Source organism: Dendrobates tinctorius, unplaced genomic scaffold, assembly GCF_039654945.1.
Source record: "Dendrobates tinctorius isolate UK_male_01 unplaced genomic scaffold, ASM3965494v1 ptg000048l, whole genome shotgun sequence".
Lineage (NCBI taxonomy): Eukaryota > Metazoa > Chordata > Amphibia > Anura > Dendrobatidae > Dendrobates > Dendrobates tinctorius.
The window spans coordinates 6,170,278-6,192,500 of record NW_027361716.1 but is presented as its reverse complement, the minus strand read 5'-3'; the positions used below and the strand labels follow the sequence as shown (position 1 = coordinate 6,192,500).

Here is a 22,223-nt window from a genome sequence, read left to right as displayed (position 1 = left end):
AGCGTCTATTAACCATGTCAAGTTTCCAAAAATGTCCAGCGGTTAACTGAAATTACCATATCAATTTTCAGATGTTTTTCACTTTGAACAGCTCCATACCTATAATACAAGTCAACGGTAAGGTTCGAAAGACCCTATAAAGGGTCCTGATTGACTTTTGTGTGCTACAAAAAAAGCCACAAAACACATTCAAAAGACGCCGAAAAGAATTTTTAGAAAAACACCACCAAAAATGTTTATAAGGCACTTTAGGAAATTCTGGAAAACACAAGAAAAGATGGCTTAGAGAAAAATCAAAAACACTTCCTGAAGCCATTTTGGCTTCAAATCCTTGTCAGATTCACCCACTTGGAAAGAGTGTTATGTGAATATTGACTCAAGTCACAGAGTATGAGATTGCTTGGTATGACATAGACAATGAGTGACATAGACAATGAGTGATAAAGACAATTTTAATTTTTGCTAATCCTACTTGATTGACAGCTTTGACCATGGTATTCCATGAATCCTTGAACTCTTTTTTTGTCTTTTATTATGTGGATTTTAAATTGCTTGTTTCATCATAAACATTGGGCATCGTCGATCTGAGTGCAGATGGAAAAATCAAAATGAGTGCCCAGGTTCCACTGAGATTTGAACTCAGATCACTGGATTCAAAGTCCAGAGTGCTAACCATTACACCATGGAACCAACCATGACACAGTCATGGCTGCGGCTTGTTGTGCTGAATAAAGCATATGAAATCGTGAACGATGGCGAAAACAGGCTCCAAAGCTGCAGTGCAAATCTGCAATCATACACAATGGTAAATTGATATTTTATAACCTTTCATTCCACAAATTTACCAACATTTCCACGATATCACAGCTAGGACAGTTTGAAATGTTGATGAAAAGTGGCTAGTAAAAAGATTGCTGTATCTGTTACTTGGAAAAAGTGTGAAAAAAATAAATTGCAAAACGTATACTGTTAGAAAACTGTTCATCCAGTAGTCGATAAAGATTAGCATTGCATGGTAAAAGGCTTCATCTGAGAGATAATTTAAGGTTTGTGCAAATCAAAGTGCATGTCCCAGTCCATTAGCCAGGACAGAGGTCTGTGGCTGCTGGACAAGATCAAGAGAAAAACCTCTTACCTGATGGCACCCACGGTGCTTCTTTTGATTAGCGGCAAGTCGCACATGTAATGTTGCTCCAGAATAGATTATCTAAAGAACAGTCAAAGATAAAGTCAGTTTGGTCCAAGTAACTCGCTCCATCACAGATCACTGTCATGGGGAATAGACTAGTAAACATGCAAATTGAACAACAGAGATAAAAGGTCAAAAAGTTATTGAAACATAGACGTAGTCGGCAGGATTTGCACCTGCGCGGGGAGACCCCAATGGATTTCTTGCTTATCGCCTTAACCACTCGGACACGACTACTCGGACTTCAAGCTGTTATGAGTTTCACACACGTTTTCTAATAGCACCATGATCAAGCTCAGTGATCAACCCTCTGGAAGACATCTCAGAAAATGAAAAGAAAATACAAGGTCTCAGTAAAATGCAAAAATCTGATTTAAAGTCATCATCAATGGGAACCATTCACAGTTTAAAGCTTTTCCCTCTTCATAATGTGGATTTGGAGTCAGTCAGCTCTGAAATTAGAACTGAAATTACCATATCAATCTTCAGCTGTTTTTCACTTTGAACAGCTCCATACCTATACTACAAGTCAACGGTAAGGTTCGAAAGACCCTATAAAGGGTCCTGAATGACTTTTGTGTGCTACAAAAAAAGCCACAAAACACATTCAAAAGACGCCGAAAAGAATTTTTAGAAAAACACCACCAAAAATGTTTATAAGGCACTTTAGGAAATTCTGGAAAACACAAGAAAAGATGTCTTAGAGAAAAATCAAAAACACTTCCTGAAGCCATTTTGGCTTCAAATCCTTGTCAGATTCACCCACTTGGAAAGAGTGTTATGTGAATATTGACTCAAGTCACAGAGTATGAGATAGCTTGGTATGACATAGACAATGAGTGACATAGAAAATGAGTGACATAGACAATTTTAATTTTTGCTAATCCTACTTGATTGACAGCTTTGACCTTGGTATTCCATGAATCCTTGAACTTTTTTTGTCTTTTATTATGTGGATTTTAAATTGCTTGTTTCATCTTAAACATTGGGCATCGTCGATCTGAGTGCAGATGGAAAAATCGAAATGTGTGCCCAGGTTCCACTGAGATTTGAACTCAGATCACTGGATTCAAAGTCCAGCATGCTAACCATTACACCATGGAACCAACCATGCCTCAGACATGGCTGCGGCTTGTTGTGCTGAATAAAGCATATGAAATCGTGAACGATGGCGAAAACGGGCTCCAAAGCTGCAGTGCAAATCTGCATTCATACACAATGGTAAATTGATATCTTATAACCTTTCATTCCACAAATTTACCAACATTTCCACGATATCACAGCTAGCGCAGTTTGAAATGTTGATGAAAAGTGGCTAGTGAAAAGATTGCTCTATCTGTTACTTGGAAAAAGTGTGAAAAAAATAAATTGCAAAACTTATACTGTTAGAAAACTGTTCATCCAGTAGTCGATAAAGATTAGCATTGCATGGTAAAAGGCTTCATCTGAGAGATAATTTAAGGTTTGTGCAAATCAAAGTGCATGTCCCAGTCCATTAGCCAGGACAGCGGTCTGTGGCTGCTGGACAAGATCAAGAGAAAATCCTCTTACCTGATGGCACCCACGGTGCTTCTTTTGATTAGCGGCAAGTCGCACATGTAATGTTGCTCCAGAATAGATTATCTAAAGAACAGTCAAAGATAAAGTCAGTTTGGTCCAAGTAACTCGCTCCATCACAGATCACTGTCATGGGGAATAGACTAGTAAACATGCAAATTGAACAACAGAGATAAAAGGTCAAAAAGTTATTGAAACATAGACGTAGTCGGCAGGATTTGCACCTGCGCGGGGAGACCCCAATGGATTTCTTGCTTATCACCTTAACCACTCGGACACGACTACTCGGACTTCAAGCTGTTATGAGTTTCACACACGTTTTCTAATAGCACCATGATCAAGCTCAGTGATCAACCCTCTGGAAGACATCTCAGAAAATGAAAAGAAAATACAAGGTCTCAGTAAAATGCAAAAATCTGATTTAAAGTCATCATCAATGGGAACCATTCACAGTTTAAAGCTTTTCCCTCTTCATAATGTGGATTTGGAGTCAGTCAGCTCTGAAATTAGAACTGAAATTACCATATCAATCTTCAGCTGTTTTTCACTTTGAACAGCTCCATACCTATACTACAAGTCAACGGTAAGGTTCGAAAGACCCTATAAAGGGTCCTGAATGACTTTTGTGTGCTACAAAAAAAGCCACAAAACACATTCAAAAGACGCCGAAAAGAATTTTTAGAAAAACACCACCAAAAATGTTTATAAGGCACTTTAGGAAATTCTGGAAAACACAAGAAAAGATGTCTTAGAGAAAAATCAAAAACACTTCCTGAAGCCATTTTGGCTTCAAATCCTTGTCAGATTCACCCACTTGGAAAGAGTGTTATGTGAATATTGACTCAAGTCACAGAGTATGAGATAGCTTGGTATGACATAGACAATGAGTGACATAGAAAATGAGTGACATAGACAATTTTAATTTTTGCTAATCCTACTTGATTGACAGCTTTGACCTTGGTATTCCATGAATCCTTGAACTTTTTTTGTCTTTTATTATGTGGATTTTAAATTGCTTGTTTCATCTTAAACATTGGGCATCGTCGATCTGAGTGCAGATGGAAAAATCGAAATGTGTGCCCAGGTTCCACTGAGATTTGAACTCAGATCACTGGATTCAAAGTCCAGCGTGCTAACCATTACACCATGGAACCAACCATGCCTCAGACATGGCTGCGGCTTGTTGTGCTGAATAAAGCATATGAAATCGTGAACGATGGCGAAAACGGGCTCCAAAGCTGCAGTGCAAATCTGCATTCATACACAATGGTAAATTGATATCTTATAACCTTTCATTCCACAAATTTACCAACATTTCCACGATATCACAGCTAGCGCAGTTTGAAATGTTGATGAAAAGTGGCTAGTGAAAAGATTGCTCTATCTGTTACTTGGAAAAAGTGTGAAAAAAATAAATTGCAAAACTTATACTGTTAGAAAACTGTTCATCCAGTAGTCGATAAAGATTAGCATTGCATGGTAAAAGGCTTCATCTGAGAGATAATTTAAGGTTTGTGCAAATCAAAGTGCATGTCCCAGTCCATTAGCCAGGACAGCGGTCTGTGGCTGCTGGACAAGATCAAGAGAAAATCCTCTTACCTGATGGCACCCACGGTGCTTCTTTTGATTAGCGGCAAGTAGCACATGTAATGTTGCTACAGAATAGATTATCTAAAGAACAGTCAAAGATAAAGTCAGTTTGGTCCTGGAAACTCGCTCCATCACAGATCACTGTCATGGGGAATAGACTAGTAAACATGCAAATTGAACAAAGATAAAAGGTCAAAAAGATATTGAAACATAAACGTAATCGGCAGGATTTGAACCTGCGCGGGGAGACCCCAATGGATTTCAAGTCCATCGCCTTAACCACTCGGCCACGACTACTCGGACGTCAAGCTGTTATGAGTTTCACACATGTTTTCTAATAGCACCATGATCAAGCTCAGTGATCAACCCTCTGGAAGACATCTCAGAAAATGAAAAGAAAATACAAGGTCTCAGTAAAATGCAAAAATCTGATTTAAAGTCATCATCAATGGGAACCATTCACAGTTTAAAGCTTTTCCCTCTTCATAATGTGGATTTGGAGTCAGTCAGCTCCAAAAACATCCTTAAAAATAATCCGAAAATGCTGAGAAGACTGAAAATAATCATTTCCAAGTAAAAAAGACTTGGTGTTCATTTGATCAGTCTTTGGAGCGTCTATTAACCATGTCAAGTTTCCAAAAATGTCCAGCGGTTAACTGAAATTACCATATCAATTTTCAGATGTTTTTCACTTTGAACAGCTCCATACCTATAATACAAGTCAACGGTAAGGTTCGAAAGACCCTATAAAGGGTCCTGATTGACTTTTGTGTGCTACAAAAAAAGCCACAAAACACATTCAAAAGACGCCGAAAAGAATTTTTAGAAAAACACCACCAAAAATGTTTATAAGGCACTTTAGGAAATTCTGGAAAACACAAGAAAAGATGGCTTAGAGAAAAATCAAAAACACTTCCTGAAGCCATTTTGGCTTCAAATCCTTGTCAGATTCACCCACTTGGAAAGAGTGTTATGTGAATATTGACTCAAGTCACAGAGTATGAGATTGCTTGGTATGACATAGACAATGAGTGACATAGACAATGAGTGATAAAGACAATTTTAATTTTTGCTAATCCTACTTGATTGACAGCTTTGACCATGGTATTCCATGAATCCTTGAACTCTTTTTTTGTCTTTTATTATGTGGATTTTAAATTGCTTGTTTCATCATAAACATTGGGCATCGTCGATCTGAGTGCAGATGGAAAAATCAAAATGAGTGCCCAGGTTCCACTGAGATTTGAACTCAGATCACTGGATTCAAAGTCCAGAGTGCTAACCATTACACCATGGAACCAACCATGACACAGTCATGGCTGCGGCTTGTTGTGCTGAATAAAGCATATGAAATCGTGAACGATGGCGAAAACAGGCTCCAAAGCTGCAGTGCAAATCTGCAATCATACACAATGGTAAATTGATATTTTATAACCTTTCATTCCACAAATTTACCAACATTTCCACGATATCACAGCTAGGACAGTTTGAAATGTTGATGAAAAGTGGCTAGTAAAAAGATTGCTGTATCTGTTACTTGGAAAAAGTGTGAAAAAAATAAATTGCAAAACGTATACTGTTAGAAAACTGTTCATCCAGTAGTCGATAAAGATTAGCATTGCATGGTAAAAGGCTTCATCTGAGAGATAATTTAAGGTTTGTGCAAATCAAAGTGCATGTCCCAGTCCATTAGCCAGGACAGAGGTCTGTGGCTGCTGGACAAGATCAAGAGAAAAACCTCTTACCTGATGGCACCCACGGTGCTTCTTTTGATTAGCGGCAAGTCGCACATGTAATGTTGCTCCAGAATAGATTATCTAAAGAACAGTAAAAGATAAAGTCAGTTTGGTATAAGAAACTCGCTCCATCACAGATCACTGTCATGGGGAATAGACTAGTAAACATGCAAATTGAACAACAGAGATAAAAGGTCAAAAAGTTATTGAAACATAGACGTAGTCGGCAGGATTTGCACCTGCGCGGGGAGACCCCAATGAATTTCTTGCTTATCGCCTTAACCACTCGGACACGACTACTCGGACTTCAAGCTGTTATGAGTTTCACACACGTTTTCTAATAGCACCATGATCAAGCTCAGTGATCAACCCTCTGGAAGACATCTCAGAAAATGAAAAGAAAATACAAGGTCTCAGTAAAATGCAAAAATCTGATTTAAAGTCATCATCAATGGGAACCATTCACAGTTTAAAGCTTTTCCCTCTTCATAATGTGGATTTGGAGTCAGTCAGCTCTGAAATTAGAACTGAAATTACCATATCAATCTTCAGCTGTTTTTCACTTTGAACAGCTCCATACCTATACTACAAGTCAACGGTAAGGTTCGAAAGACCCTATAAAGGGTCCTGAATGACTTTTGTGTGCTACAAAAAAAGCCACAAAACACATTCAAAAGACGCCGAAAAGAATTTTTAGAAAAACACCACCAAAAATGTTTATAAGGCACTTTAGGAAATTCTGGAAAACACAAGAAAAGATGTCTTAGAGAAAAATCAAAAACACTTCCTGAAGCCATTTTGGCTTCAAATCCTTGTCAGATTCACCCACTTGGAAAGAGTGTTATGTGAATATTGACTCAAGTCACAGAGTATGAGATTGCTTGGTATGACATAGACAATGAGTGAGATAGAAAATGAGTGATATAGACAATTTTAATTTTTGCTAATCCTACTTGATTGACAGCTTTGACCTTGGTATTCCATGAATCCTTGAACTTTTTTTTGTCTTTTATTATGTGGATTTTAAATTGCTTGTTTCATCTTAAACATTGGGCATCGTCGATCTGAGTGCAGATGGAAAAATCAAAATGTGTGCCCAGGTTCCACTGAGATTTGAACTCAGATCACTGGATTCAAAGTCCAGAGTGCTAACCATTACACCATGGATCCAACCATGCCTCAGACATGGCTGCGGCTTGTTGTGCTGAATAAAGCATATGAAATCGTGAACGATGGCAAAAACAGGCTCCAAAGCTGCAGTGCAAATCTGAATTCATACACAATGGTAAATTGATATCTTATAACCTTTCATTCCACAAATTTACCAACATTTCCACGATATCTCAGCTAGCGCATTTTGAAATGTTGATGAAAAGTGGCTAGTAAAAAGATTGCTGTATCTGTTACTTGGAAAAAGTGTGAAAACAATAAATTGCAAAACTTATACTGTTAGAAAACTGTTCATCCAGTAGTCGATAAAGATTAGCATTGCATGGTAAAAGGCTTCATCTGAGAGATAATTTAAGGTTTGTGCAAATCAAAGTGCATGTCCCAGTCCATTAGCCAGGAGAGCGGTCTGTGGCTGCTGGACAAGATCAAGAGAAAAACCTCTTACCTGATGGCACCCACGGTGCTTCTTTTCATTAGCGGCAAGTCGCACATGTAATGTTGCTCCAGAATAGATTATCTAAAGAACAGTCAAAGATAAAGTCAGTTTGGTCCTGGAAACTCGCTCCATCACAGATCACTGTCATGGGGAATAGACTAGTAAACATGCAAATTGAACAACAAAGATAAAAGGTCAAAAAGTTATTGAAACATAGATGTAGTCAGCAGGATTTGCACCTGCGCGGGGAAACCCCAATGGATTTCTTGCCCATCGCCTTAACCACTCGGCCACGACTACTCGGACTTAAAGCTGTTATGAGTTTCACACACGTTTTCTAATAGCACCATGATCAAGCTCAGTGATCAACCCTCTGGAAGACATCTCAGAAAATGAAAAGAAAATACAAGGTCTCAGTAAAATGCAAAAATCTGATTTAAAGTCATCATCAATGGGAACCATTCACAGTTTAAAGCTTTTCCCTTTTCATAATGTGGATTTGGAGTCAGTCAGCTCCAAAAACATCCTTAAAAATAATCCGAAAATGCTGAGAAGACTGAACATAATCATTTCCAAGTAAAAAAGACTTGATGTTCATTTGATCAGGCTTTGGAGCGTCTATTAACCATGTCAAGTTTCCTAAAATGTCCAGCGGTTAACTGAAATTACCATATCAATCTTCAGCTGTTTTTCACTTTGAACAGCTCCATACCTATACTACAAGTCAACGGTAAGGTTCGAAAGACCCTATAAAGGGTCCTGAATGACTTTTGTGTGCTACAAAAAAAGCCACAAAACACATTCAAAAGACGCCGAAAAGAATTTTTAGAAAAACACCACCAAAAATGTTTATAAGGCACTTTAGGAAATTCTGAAAAACACAAGAAAAGATGGCTTAGAGAAAAATCAAAAACACTTCCTGAAGCCATTTTGGCTTCAAATCCTTGTCAGATTCACCCACTTGGAAAGAGTGTTATGTGAATATTGACTCAAGTCACAGAGTATGAGATTGCTTGGTAAGACATAGACAATGAGTGATATAGACAATTTTAATTTTTGCTAATACTACTTGATTGACTGCTTTGACCATGGTATTCCATGGATCCTTGAACTCTTTTTTTGTCTTTTATTATGTGGATTTTAAATTGCTTGTTTCATCATAAACATTGGGCATCGTCGATCTGAGTGCAGATGGAAAAATCGAAATGTGTGCCCAGGTTCCACTGAGATTTGATCTCGGATCACTGGATTCAAAGTACAGAGTGCTAAAAATTACACCATGGAACCAACCATGACACAGTCATGGCTGCGGTTTGTTGTGCTGAATAAAGCATATGAAATCGTGAACGATGGCGAAAACAGGCTCCAAAGCTGCAGTGCAAATCTGCAATCATACACAATGGTAAATTGATATCTTATAACCTTTCATTCCACAAATTTACCAACATTTCCACGATATCACAGCTAGGACAGTTTGAAATGTTGATGAAAAGTGGCTAGTAAAAAGATTGCTGTATCTGTTACTTGGAAAAAGTGTGAAAAAAATAAATTGCAAAACTTATACTGTTAGAAAACTGTTCATCCAGTAGTCGATAAAGATTAGCATTGCGTGGTAAAAGGCTTCATCTGAGAGATAATTTAAGGTTTGTGCAAATCAAAGTGCATGTCCCAGTCCATTAGCCAGGACAGCGGTCTGTGGCTGCTGGACAAGATCAAGGGAAAAACCTCTTACCTGATGGCACCCACGGTGCTTCTTTTGATTAGCGGCAAGTCGCACATGTAATGTTGCTCCAGAATAGATTTTCTAAAGAACAGTCAAAGATAAAGTCAGTTTGGTCCGAGAAACTCGCTCCATCACAGATCACTGTCATGGGGAATAGACTAGTAAACATGCAAATTGAACAACAAAGATAAAAGGTCAAAAAGTTATTGAAACATTGACGTAGTCGGCAGGATTTGCACCTGCGCGGGGAGACCCCAATGGATTTCTTGCCCATCACCTTAACCACTCGGCCACGACTACTCGGACATCAAGCTGTTAAGAGTTTCACACACGTTTTCTAATAGCACCATGACCAAGCTCAGTGATCAACCCTCTGGAAGACATCTCAGAAAATGAAAAGAAAATACAAGGTCTCAGTAAAATGCAAAAATCTGATTTAAAGTCATCATCAATGGGAACCATTCACAGTTTAAAGCTTTTCCCTTTCATAATGTGGATTTGGAGTCAGTCAGCTCCAAAAACATCCTTAAAAATAATCCGAAAATGCTGAGAAGACTGAACATAATAATTTCCAAGTAAAAAAGACTTGATGTTCATTTGATCAGGCTTTGGAGCGTCTATTAACCATGTCAAGTTTCCAAAAATGTCCAGCGGTTAACTGAAATTACCATATCAATCTTCAGCTGTTTTTCACTTTGAACAGCTCCATACCTATACTACAAGTCAACGGTAAGGTTCGAAAGACCCTATAAAGGGTCCTGATTGACTTTTGAGTGCTACAAAAAAAGCCACAAAACACATTCAAAAGACGCCGAAAAGAATTTTTAGAAAAACACCACCAAAAATGTTTATAAGGCACTTTAGGAAATTCTGGAAAACAATAGAAAAGATGGTTTAGAGAAAAATCAAAAACACTTCCTGAAGCCATTTTGGCTTCAAATCCTTGTCAGATTCACCCACTTGGAAAGAGTGTTATGTGAATATTGACTCAAGTCACAGAGTATGAGATTGCTTGGTATGACATAGACAATGAGTGACATAGACAATTTTAATTTTTGCTAATCCTACTTGATTGACAGCTTTGACCATGGTATTCCATGAATCCTTGAACTCTTTTTTTGTCTTTTATTATGTGGATTTTAAATTGCTTGTTTCATAATAAACATTGGGCATCGTCGATCTGAGTGGAGATGGAAAAATCGAAATGTGTGCCCAGGTTCCACTGAGCTTTGAACTCAGCTCACTGGATGCAAAGACCAGAGTGCTTACCATTACACCATGGAACCAACAATGACACAGTCATGGCTGCAGCTTGTTGTGCTGAATAAAGCATATGAAATCGTGAATGATGGCGAAAACAGGCTCCAAAGCTGCAGTGCAAATCTGCAATCATACACAATGGTAAATTGAAATCTTATAACTTTTCAGTCCACAAATTTACCAACATTTGCACGATATCACAGCTAGCGCAGTTTGAAATGTTGATGAAAAGTGGCTAGTAAAAAGATTGCTGTATCTGTTACTTGGAAAAAGTGTGAAAAAAATAAATTGCAAAACTTATACTGTTAGAAAACTGTTCATCCAGTAGTCGATAAAGATTAGCATTGCATGGTAAAAGGCTTCATCTGAGAGATAATTTAAGGTTTGTGCAAATCAAAGTGCATGTCCCAGTCCTTTAGCCAGGACAGCGGTCTGTGGCTGCTGGACAAGATCAAGAGAAAAACCTCTTACCTGATGGCACCCACGGTGCTTCTTTTGATTAGCGGCAAGTCGCACATGTAATGTTGCTCCAGAATAGATTATCTAAAGAACAGTCAAAGATAAAGTCAGTTTGGTCCGAGAAACTCGCTCCATCATATATCACTGTCATGGGGAATAGACTAGTAAACATGCAAATTGAACAACAAAGATAAAAGGTCAAAAAGTTATTGAAACATAGACGTAGTCAGCAGGCTTTGAACCTGCACGGGGAGACAATGGATTTCTAGTCCATCGCCGTAACCACTCGGCCACGACTACTCAGACGTCAAGCTGTTATGAGTTTCACACACGTTTTCTAATAGCACCATGATCAAGCTCAGGGATCAACCCTCTGGAAGACATCTCAGAAAATGAAAAGAAAATACAAGGTCTCAGTAAAATGCAAAAATCTGATTTAAAGTCATCATCATCAATGGGAACCATTCACAGTTTAAAGCTTTTCCCTCTTCATAATGTGGATTTGGAGTCAGTCAGCTCCAAAAACATCCTTAAAAATAATCCGAAAATGCTGAGAAGACTGAACATAATCATTTCCAAGTAAAAAAGACTTGATGTTCATTTGATCAGGCTTTGGAGCGTCTATTAACCATGTCAAGTTTCCAAAAATGTCCAGCGGTTAACTGAAATTACCATATCAATCTTCAGCTGTTTTTCACTTTGAACAGCTCCATACCTATAATACAAGTCAACGGTAAGGTTCGAAAGACCCTATAAAGGGTCCTGATTGACTTTTGTGTGCTACAAAAAAAGCCACAAAACACATTCAAAAGACGCCGAAAAGAATTTTTAGAAAAACACCACCAAAAATGTTTATAAGGCACTTTAGGAAATTCTGGAAAACACAAGAAAAGATGGCTTAGAGAAAAATCAAAAACACTTCCTGAAGCCATTTTGGCTTCAAATCCTTGTCAGATTCACCCACTTGGAAAGAGTGTTATGTGAATATTGACTCAAGTCACAGAGTATGAGATTGCTTGGTATGACATAGACAATGAGTTTTGTTTCCTGAAGCTAATTTTACATTTTGCTTATCCTACTTGATTGATAGCTTTTGCAAAAATCTGATTTAAAGTCATCATTAGTGTTGAGAGATACCGTTCGATACCCAAAAGTATCGTATCGGATGGTATCGCCCGATACGAAAAAAATATCGGGTATCGCCGATTCCGATACCGGAAGTCCCATTCAAGTCAATGGGACTTCCGGTATCGGAATTAAAAAAAGCCCTTTATTTCCTTGTTGGCTAATTCTACATAATTGAAAACAAATAAGAATCATGTAGAATGTATTGGTGGAGGAGACAAATAAAGGCATAGTGGTTTATTCAAATCACATGGCATAGCATTAATTCCAATTTTTTTTTTCAAGACGTTCGGAGTTAAAAAGATATTGACTATGTTAACCTTTTTTTTATATTTTGTCAGATATGTATGTTTCACAACTTCCATGCTCTTCACCTTCTTTTGTACTTCTCCCACACTTTCTCCTTCATGAACGCAGCAGTAGCATTTTTTTCATCAACTTTTTCTTCACCTTATTCATCTTCTTCTTCATCTTCTTCCCATTAATTTTTTTTCCATTCTTCATATTCTTCTTATTCAGCTATTATTAACTTTAATATGCTATTTCTTCATCTTCTTCCTATTCTTCTTTGTCTTCATTTTCTTATGATGACAGGCATTCCTGTAGTACTTATCTATAAAAGTTATAAGATTACACCTTACGTTCTGCCTGTCACTAAAGATTTACAACAGGATTTGTCCGCGCTCAGTTTGGCCTGCAGCAGGGGCACCACGAGGAGGAACGGACTCACCCCCATTTACTGCTTAGTCTTCTTCTGCTTATAATTTTGATTTCTTCTATGCTGATTTTTAGTCTTATGCTTAATGTTCTTCTGCTTTCTGTTCTTCTGCTTTTGCTTCTTCTGCTTCTTGTTCTTCTGTCTTTTGTTCTGTATCTTGGTGGTTGTCTTCATGTTCTTTGTTCTCTTGGTCTTATTATTTAGGGTCATATTTCTGGTCTTCTTTGGTGTGGTCTTCAGGGTCGTCGTCATCAGGGTCGTCGTCATGGAGATCAATAAGGATTACCAAAGACAATTTCAAAAAGCTTGATCTTGGAAATGTAGCAGAAGGTACAAGAAGGCTGAGAAACTGGCGAGAACCAGCAGACAGTGCTGGCACCCGGATGGGTAGCAGAAGGAACAAGAGCCAATGGCACTACCGAGGACCAACTGACGGTGCTGGACCACGGTTACTAAGCAGAAGGTACCTGTGCTAAAAAGCACTACCAAGAACCAGCTGACGGTGCTGGACCTCGGATACCGAGATGGAGGCACCTAGGCCAAAGGCTGTGGCGAGCACCAGCAGACAGTGCTGGCACCCGGATGGGTAGCAGAAGGAACAAGAGCCAATGGCACTACCGAAGAACAACTGACGGTGCTGCACCACGGTTACTAAGCAGAAGGTACCTGTGCTAAAAAGCACTACCAAGGACCAGCTGACGGTGCTGGACTTCGGATACCGAGTTGGAGGCACCTAGGCTAAAGGCCCTGGCGAGAACCAGCAGACAGTGCTGGAACCCGGGTGGGTGGCAGGAGGTACCCATTCAAAGCAAAGTAGCCAGGCCGCAAGCCGGCCGCAGTTACCGAAACCCACAGTCCTACAGGGGGTCCATGTCCCATTGGCACTACGGATCCAGCCTTCAGTGCCAGTTCCCGCAGCCCACATAGGAGTCACCTAAACTGCAGGCACCGTAGAGTCGGCTAACCCGGCCGCAAGACGACAGGACAACGGATTGGTGGCATAGTGACCTTGACACTACCCGGAAACAGCAGGCGTGCTGAAAACAGGCTGGGCAACAGGGAGTACCCGTGCCAAAGACACTGCTGAGAACCAGCTGACAGTGCTGGAACCCAGATGGGTAGCAAAAGCTACAAGAGCCAATGGCACTACCGAGGAACAGCTGACGGTGCTGGACCACGGTTACTAGGCAGGAGGTACCTGTGCTAGCAAGCACTGCCTTGGCAGTTGACGGTGGCAAGTCCAGCTAACGGTGCTGGACTTCGGATACCGAGATGGAGGCACCTAGGCCAAAGGCTGTGGCGAGAACTACTGAACGTGCAAACCACCCTTGGGGGTGAAGGGGTTAAGGTTTGTGCACATCAAAGCACATGTCCCAGTCCATCAGCCAGGACAGCGGTCTGTGGCTGCTGGACAAGATCAAGAGAAAAACCTCTTACATGATGGCACCCACGGTGCTTCTTTTGATTAGCGGCAAGTCGCACATGTAATGTTGCTCCAGAATAGATTATCTAAAGAACAGATAAAGATAAAGTCAGTTTGGTCCTAGAGACTCGCTCCATCACAGATCACTGTCATGGGGAATAGACTAGTAAACATGCAAATTGAACAACAAAGATAAAAGGTCAAAAAGTTATTGAAACATAGACGGCAGGATTTGAACCTGTGCGGGAAAACCCCAATGGATTTCTAGTCCATGTTAAAAACATGTGTGAAGTTCATAACAGCTTGATGTCCGAGTAGTCGTGGCCGAGTGGTTAAGGCGATGGACTTGAAATCCATTGGGGTCTCCCCGTGCAGTATCCTGCCGACTACGTTTCAATAACTTTTTGACCTTTTATCTTTGTTGTTCAATTTGCATGTTTACTAGTCTATTCCCCATGACAGTGATCTGTGATGGAGCGAGTTTCTAGGACCAATCTGACTTTATCTTTGACTGTTCTTTAGATAATCTATTCTGGAGCAACATTACATGTGCGACTTGCCGCTAATCAAAAGAAGCACCGTGGGTGCCATGAGGTAAGAGGTTTTTCTCTTGAACTTGTCCAGCAGCCACAGACCTCTGTCCTGGCTAATGGACTGGGACATGCACTTTGATTTGCACAAACCTTAAATTATCTCTCAGATGAAGCCTTTTACCATGCAATGCTAATCTTTATCGACTACTGGATGAACAGTTTTCTAACATTATAAGTTTTGCAATTTATTTTTTTCACACTTTTTCCAAGTAACAGATGCAGCAATCTTTTTACTAGCCACTTTTCATCAACATTTCAAACTGCGCTAGCTGTGATATCGTGGAAATGTTGGTAAATTTGTGGAATGAAAGGTTATAAGATATCAATTTACCATTGTGTATGATTGCAGATTTGCACTGCAGCTTTGGAGCCTGTTTTCGCCATCGTTCACGATTTCATATGCTTTATTCAGCAAAACAAGCCGCAGACATGATTGCGTCATGGTTGGTTCCATGGTGTAATGGTTAGCACTCTGGACTTTGAATCCAGTGATCTGAGTTCAAATTTCAGTAGAACCTGGGCACACATTTCGATTTTTCCATCTGCACTCAGATCGACGATGCCCAATGTTGATGATGAAACAAGCAATTTAAAATCCACATAATAAAAGACAAAAAATGAGTTCAAGGATTCATGGAATACCATCGTCAAAGCAGTAGGATTAGGATCAAGTAGGATTAGCAAAAATTAAAATTGTCTATGTCATACCAAACAATCTCATACTCTGTGACTTGAGTCAATATTCACATAACATGAAAAAAGACTTGATGTTCATTTGATCAGGCTTTGGAGCGTCTATTAACCATCTGAAGTTTCCAAAAATGTCCAGCGGTTAACTGAAATTACCATATCAATCTTCAGCTGTTTTTCACTTTGAACAGCTCCATACCTATAATACAAGTCAACGGTAAGGTTCGAAAGACCCTATAAAGGGTCCTGATTGACTTTTGTGTGCTACAAAAAAAGCCACAAAACACATTCAAAAGACGCCGAAAAGAATTTTTAGAAAAACACCACCAAAAATGTTTATAAGGCACTTTAGGAAATTCTGGAAAACACAAGAAAAGATGGCTTAGAGAAAAATCAAAAACACTTCCTGGAGCCATTTTGGCTTCAAATCCTTGTCAGATTCACCCACTTAGAAAGAGTGTTATGTGAATATTGACTCAAGTCACAGAGTATGAGATTGCTTGGTATGACATAGACAATGAGTGACATAGACAATTTTAATTTTTGCTAATCCTACTTGATTGACTGCTTTGACCATGGTATTCCATGAATCCTTGAACTCTTTTTTGGTCTTTTATTATGTGGATTTTAAATTGCTTGTTTCATCATAAACATTGGGTATCGTCGATCTGAGTGCAGATGGAAAAATCAAAATGTGTGCCCAGGTTCTACTGAGATTTGAACTCAGATCACTGGATTCAAAGTCCAGAGTGCTAACCATTACACCATGGAACCAACCATGACGCAGTCATGGCTGCGGCTTGTTTTGCTGAATAAAGCATATGAAATTGTGAACGATGGCGAAAACAGGCTCCAAAGCTGCAGTGCAAATCTGCAATCATACACAATGGTAAATTGATGTCTTATAACCTTTCATTCCACAAATTTACCAACATTTCCACGATATCACAGCTGGGACAGTTTGAAATGTTGATGAAAAGTGGCTAGTAAAAAGATTGCTGTATCTGTTACTTGGAAAAAGTGTGAAAACAATAAATTGCAAAACTTATACTGTTAGAAAACTGTTCATCCAGTAGTCGATAAAGATTAGCATTGCATGGTAAAAGGCTTCATCTGAGAGATAATTTAAGGTTTGTGCAAATCAAAGTGCATGTCCCAGTCCATTAGCCAGGACAGCGGTCTGTGGCTGCTGGACAAGATCAAGAGAAAAACCTCTTACCTGATGGCACCCACGGTGCTTCTTTTGATTAGTGGCAAGTCGCACATGTAATGTTGCTCCAGAATAGATTATCTAAAGAAATGTCAAAGATAAAGTCAGTTTGGTCCTAGAAACTCGCTCCATCACAGATCACTGTCATGGGGAATAGACTAGTAAACATGCAAATTGAACAACAAAGATAAAAGGTCAAAATGTTATTGAAACATAGACGTAGTCAGCAGGATTTGCATGTGCGCTTGGAGACCCCAATGGATTTCTAGCCCATCGCCTTAACCACTCAGCCACGACTACTCGGACGTCAAGCAGTTATGAGTTTCACACACGTTTTCTAATAGCACCATGATCAAGCTCAGTGATCAACCCTCTGGAAGACATCTCAGAAAATCAAAAGAAAATACAAGGTCTCAGTAAAATGCAAAAATCTGATTTAAAGTCATCATCAATGGGAACCATTCACAGTTTAAAGCTTTTCCCTCTTCATAATGTGGATTTGGAGTCAGTCAGCTCCAAAAGCATCCTTAAAAATAATCCGAAAATGCTGAGAAGACTGAACATAATCATTTCCAAGTAAAAAAGACTTGATGTTCTTTTGATCAGGCTTTGGAGCGTCTATTAACCATATCAAGATTCCAAAAATGTCCAGCGGTTAACTGAAATTACCATATCAATCTTCAGATGTTTTTCACTTTGAACAGCTCCATATCTATAATACAAGTCAATGGTAAGGTTCGAAAGACCCTATAAAGGGTCCTGATTGACTTTTGTGTGCTACAAAAAAAGCCACAAAACACATTCAAAAGATGCCGAAAAGAATTTTTAGAAAAACACCACCAAAAATGTTTATAAGGCACTTTAGGAAATTATGAAAAACACAAGAAAAGATGGCTTAGAGAAACATCAAAAACACTTGCTGAAGCCATTTTGGCTTCAAATCGTTGTCAGATTCACCCACTTGGAAAGAGTGTTATGTGAATATTGACTCAAGTCACAGAGTATGAGATTGCTTGGTATGACATAGACATTGAGTGATATAGACAATTTTAATTTTTGCTAATCCTACTTGATTGACAGCTTTGACCATGGTATTCCATGAATCCTTGAACTTATTTTTCGTCTTTTATTATGTGGATTTTAAATTGCTTGTTTCATCATAAACATTGGGCATCGTCGATCTGAGTGCAGATGGAAAAATCAAAATGTGTGCCCAGGTTCCACTGAGATTTGAACTCAGAACACTGGATTCAAAGTTCAGAGTGCTAACCATAACACCATGAAACCAACCATAACACAATTATGGCTGCGGCTTGTTGTGCTGAATAAAGCATATGAAATTGTGAACGATGGCGAAAACAGGCTCCAAAGCTGCAGTGCAAATCTGCAATCATACACAATGGTAAATTGATATCTTATAACCTTTCATTCCACAAATTTACCAACATTTCCACGATATCACAGCTAGGACAGTTTGAAATGTTGATGAAAAGTGGCTAGTAAAAAGATTGCTGTATCTGTTACTTGGAAAAAGTGTGAAAAAAATAAATTGCAAAACTTATACTGTTAGAAAACTGTTCATCCAGTAGTCGATAAAGATTAGCATTGCATGGTAAAAGGCTTCATCTGAGAGATAATTTAAGGTTTGTGCAAATCAAAGTGCATGTCCCAGTCCATTAGCCAGGACAGCGGTCTGTGGCTGCTGGACAAGATCAAGAGAAAAACCTCTTACCTGATGGCACCCACGGTGCTTCTTTTGATTAGCGGCAAGTCGCACATGTAATTTTGCTCCAGAATAAATTATCTAAAGAACAGTCAAACATAAAGTCAGTTTGGTCCAAGAAACTCGCTCCATCACAGATCACTGTCATGGGGAATAGACTAGTAAACATGCAAATTGAACAACAAAGATAAAAGGTCAAAAAGTTATTGAAACATAGACGTAGTCGGCAGGATTTGACGCTGCGCGGGGAAAACCCCAATGGATTTCTAGTCCATCGCCTTAACCACTCGGCCACGACTACTCAGACGTCAAGCTGTTATGAGTTTCACACACGTTTTCTAATAGCTCCATGATCAAGCTCAGTGATCAACCCTCTGGAAGACATCTCAGAAAATGAAAAGAAAATACAAGGTCTCAGTAAAATGCAAAAATCTGATTTAAATTCATCATCCATGGGAACCATTCACAGTTTAAAGCTTTTCCCTCTTCATAATGTGGATTTGGAGTCAGTCAGCTCCAAAAACATCCTTAAAAATAATCCGAAAATGCTGAGAAGACTGAACATAATCATTTCCAAGTAAAAAAGACTTGATGTTCATTTGATCAGGCTTTGGAGCATCTATTAACCATCTCAAGTTTCCAAAAATGTCCAACGGTTAACTGAAATTACCATATCAATCTTCAGATGTTTTTCACTTTGAACAGCTCCATACCTATACTACAAGTCAACGGTAAGGTTCGAAAGACCCTATAAAGGGTCCTGATTGACTTTTGTGTGCTACAAAAAAAGCCACAAAACACATTCAAAAGATGCCGAAAAGAATTTTTAGAAAAACACCACCAAAAATGTTTATAAGGCACTTTAGGAAATTCTGAAAAACACAAGAAAAGAAGGCTTAGAGAAACATCAAAAACACTTCCTGAAGCCATTTTGGCTTCAAATCCTTGTCAGATTCACGCACTTGGAAAGAGTGTTATGTGAATATTGACTCAAGTCACAGAGTATGAGATTGCTTGGTATGACATAGACAATGAGTGATATAGACAATTTTAATTTTTGCTAATCCTACTTGATTGACAGCTTTGACCATGGTATTCCATGAATCCTTGAACTCAATTTTTGTCTTTTATTATGTGGATTTTAAATTGCTTGTTTCATCATAAACATTGGGCATCGTCGATCTGAGTGCAGATGGAAAAATCAAAATGTGTGCCCATGTGCCACTGAGATTTGAACTCAGATCACTGGATTCAAAGTTCAGAGTGCTAACCATAACACCATGGAACCAACCATCACACAGTTATGGCTGCGGCTTGTTGTGCTGAATAAAGCATATGAAATCATGAACGATGGCGAAAACAGGCTCCAAAGCTGCAGTGCAAATCTGCAATCATACACAATGGTAAATTGATATCTTATAACCTTTCATTCCACAAATTTACCAACATTTCCACGATATCACAGCTAGGACAGTTTGAAATGTTGATGAAAAGTGGCTAGTAAAAAGATTGCTGTATCTGTTACTTGGAAAAAGTGTGAAAAAAATAAATTGCAAAACTTATACTGTTAGAAAACTGTTCATCCAGTAGTCGATAAAGATTAGCATTGCATGGTTAAAAGGCTTCATCTGAGAGATAATTTAAGGTTTGTGCAAATCAAAGTGCATGTCTCAGTCCATTAGCCAGGACAGCGGTCTGTGGCTGCTGGACAAGATCAAGAGAAAAACCTCTTACCTGATGGCACCCACGGTGCTTCTTTTCATTAGCGGCAAGTCGCACATGTAATGTTGCTCCAGAATAGATTATCTAAAGAACAGTCAAAGATAAAGTCAGTTTGTTCCTGGAAACTCGCTCCATCACAGATCACTGTCATGGAGAATAGACTAGTAAACATGCAAATTGAACAACAAAGATAAAAGGTCAAAAAGATATTGAAACATAGAGGTAGTCAGCAGGATTTGAACCTGCACGGGGATACCCCAATGGATTTTTAGTCCTTCGCCTAAACCACTTGGCCACAACTACTCAGACGTCAAGCTGTTATGAATTTCACACACGTTTTCTAATAGCACCATGATCAAGCTCAGTGATCAACCCTCTGGAAGACATCTCAGAAAATGAAAAGAAAATACAAGGTCTCAGTAAAATGCAAAAATCTGATTTAAAGTCATCATCATCAATTGGAACCATTCACAGTTTAAAGCTTTTCCCTCTTCATAATGTGGATTTGGAGTCAGTCAGCTCCAAAAACATCCTTAAAAATAATCCGAAAATGCTGAGAAGACTGAACATAATCATTTCCAAGTAAAAAAGACTTGATGTTCATTTGATCAGGCTTTGGAGCGTCTATTAACCATCTCAAGTTTCCAAAAATGTCCAGCGGTTAACTGAAATTACCATATCAATCTTCAGATGTTTTTCACTTTGAACAGCTCCATACCTATAATACAAGTCAACGGTAAGGTTCGAAAGACCCTATAAAGGGTCCTGATTGACTTTTGTGTGCTACAAAAAAAGCCACAAAACACATTCAAAAGATGCCGAAAAGAATTTTTAGAAAAACACCACCAAAAATGTTTATAAGGCACTTTAGGAAATTCTGGAAAACACAAGAAAAGATGGCTTAGAGAAAAATCAAAAACACTTATTGAAGCCATTTTGGCTTCAAATCCTTGTCAGATTCACCCACTTGGAAAGAGTGTTATGTGAATATTGACTCAAGTCACAGAGTATGAGATTGCTTGGTACGACATATACAATTTTAATTTTTGATAATCCTACTTGATTGACAGCTTTGACCATGGTATTGCAAGAATTCTTGAATTCTTTTTTTGTCTTTTATTATGTGGATTTTAAATTGCTTGTTTCATCATAAACATTGGGCATCGTCGATCTGAGTGCAGATGGAAAAAACGAAATGTGTGCCCAAGTTCCACTGAGATTTGAACTCAGATCACTGGATTCAAAGCCCAGAGTACTAACCATTACACCAGGGAACCAACCATGATGCAGTCATGGCTGCGGCTTGTTGTGCTGAATAAAGCATATGAAATCGTGAACGATGGCGAAAACAGGCTCCAAAGCTGCAGTGCAAATCTGCAATCATACACAATGGTAAATTGATATCTTATAACCTTAAATTCCACAAATTTACCAACATTTCCACGATATCACAGCTAGGACAGTTTGAAATGTTGATGAAAAGTGGCTAGTAAAAAGATTGCTGTATCTGTTACTTGGAAAAAGTGTGAAAAAAATAAATTGCAAAACTTATACTGTTAGAAAACTGTTCATCCAGTAGTTGATAAAGATTAGCATTGCATGGTAAAAGGCTTCATCTGAGAGATAATTTAAGGTTTGTGCAAATCAAAGTGCATGTCCCAGTCCATTAGCCAGGAGAGCGGTCTGTGGCTGCTGGACAAGATCAAGTGAAAAACCTCTTACCTGATGGCACCCACGGTGCTTCTTTTGATTAGTGGCAAGTCGCACATGTAATGTTGCTCCAGAATAGATTATCTAAAGAACAGTCAAAGATAAAGTCAGTTTGGTCCTAGAAACTCGCTCCATCACAGATCACTGTCATGGGGAATAGACTAGTAAAGATGCAAATTGAACAACAAA

The 22,223-nt window shown here is 38.8% G+C and overlaps 9 non-coding genes across 9 annotated transcripts; 1 reads left to right on the top strand and 8 right to left on the bottom strand.

Annotated features, from left to right (window-relative positions):
* Positions 1–618: 618 nt before the first annotated feature.
* On the bottom strand, positions 619–690 carry TRNAQ-UUG (transfer RNA glutamine (anticodon UUG)). The gene has a single exon. It is a non-coding gene; the product is annotated as a tRNA-Gln (tRNA).
* Positions 691–2,223: 1,533 nt separating this feature from the next.
* TRNAQ-UUG (transfer RNA glutamine (anticodon UUG)) lies at positions 2,224–2,295 on the bottom strand. Its single transcript has one exon. It is a non-coding gene; the product is annotated as a tRNA-Gln (tRNA).
* A 1,533-nt stretch (positions 2,296–3,828) lies between these two features.
* TRNAQ-UUG (transfer RNA glutamine (anticodon UUG)) lies at positions 3,829–3,900 on the bottom strand. The gene has a single exon. It is a non-coding gene; the product is annotated as a tRNA-Gln (tRNA).
* Positions 3,901–4,551: 651 nt separating this feature from the next.
* On the bottom strand, positions 4,552–4,633 carry TRNAS-UGA (transfer RNA serine (anticodon UGA)). The gene has a single exon. It is a non-coding gene; the product is annotated as a tRNA-Ser (tRNA).
* Positions 4,634–5,564: 931 nt separating this feature from the next.
* On the bottom strand, positions 5,565–5,636 carry TRNAQ-UUG (transfer RNA glutamine (anticodon UUG)). The gene has a single exon. It is a non-coding gene; the product is annotated as a tRNA-Gln (tRNA).
* A 1,534-nt stretch (positions 5,637–7,170) lies between these two features.
* On the bottom strand, positions 7,171–7,246 carry TRNAQ-UUG (transfer RNA glutamine (anticodon UUG)). Its single transcript has one exon. It is a non-coding gene; the product is annotated as a tRNA-Gln (tRNA).
* Positions 7,247–15,425: 8,179 nt separating this feature from the next.
* Positions 15,426–15,497, top strand: TRNAQ-UUG (transfer RNA glutamine (anticodon UUG)). The gene has a single exon. It is a non-coding gene; the product is annotated as a tRNA-Gln (tRNA).
* Positions 15,498–16,371: 874 nt separating this feature from the next.
* On the bottom strand, positions 16,372–16,443 carry TRNAQ-UUG (transfer RNA glutamine (anticodon UUG)). Its single transcript has one exon. It is a non-coding gene; the product is annotated as a tRNA-Gln (tRNA).
* Positions 16,444–20,545: 4,102 nt separating this feature from the next.
* TRNAF-AAA (transfer RNA phenylalanine (anticodon AAA)) lies at positions 20,546–20,627 on the bottom strand. Its single transcript has one exon. It is a non-coding gene; the product is annotated as a tRNA-Phe (tRNA).
* Between the last annotated feature and the right edge of the window lie 1,596 nt (positions 20,628–22,223).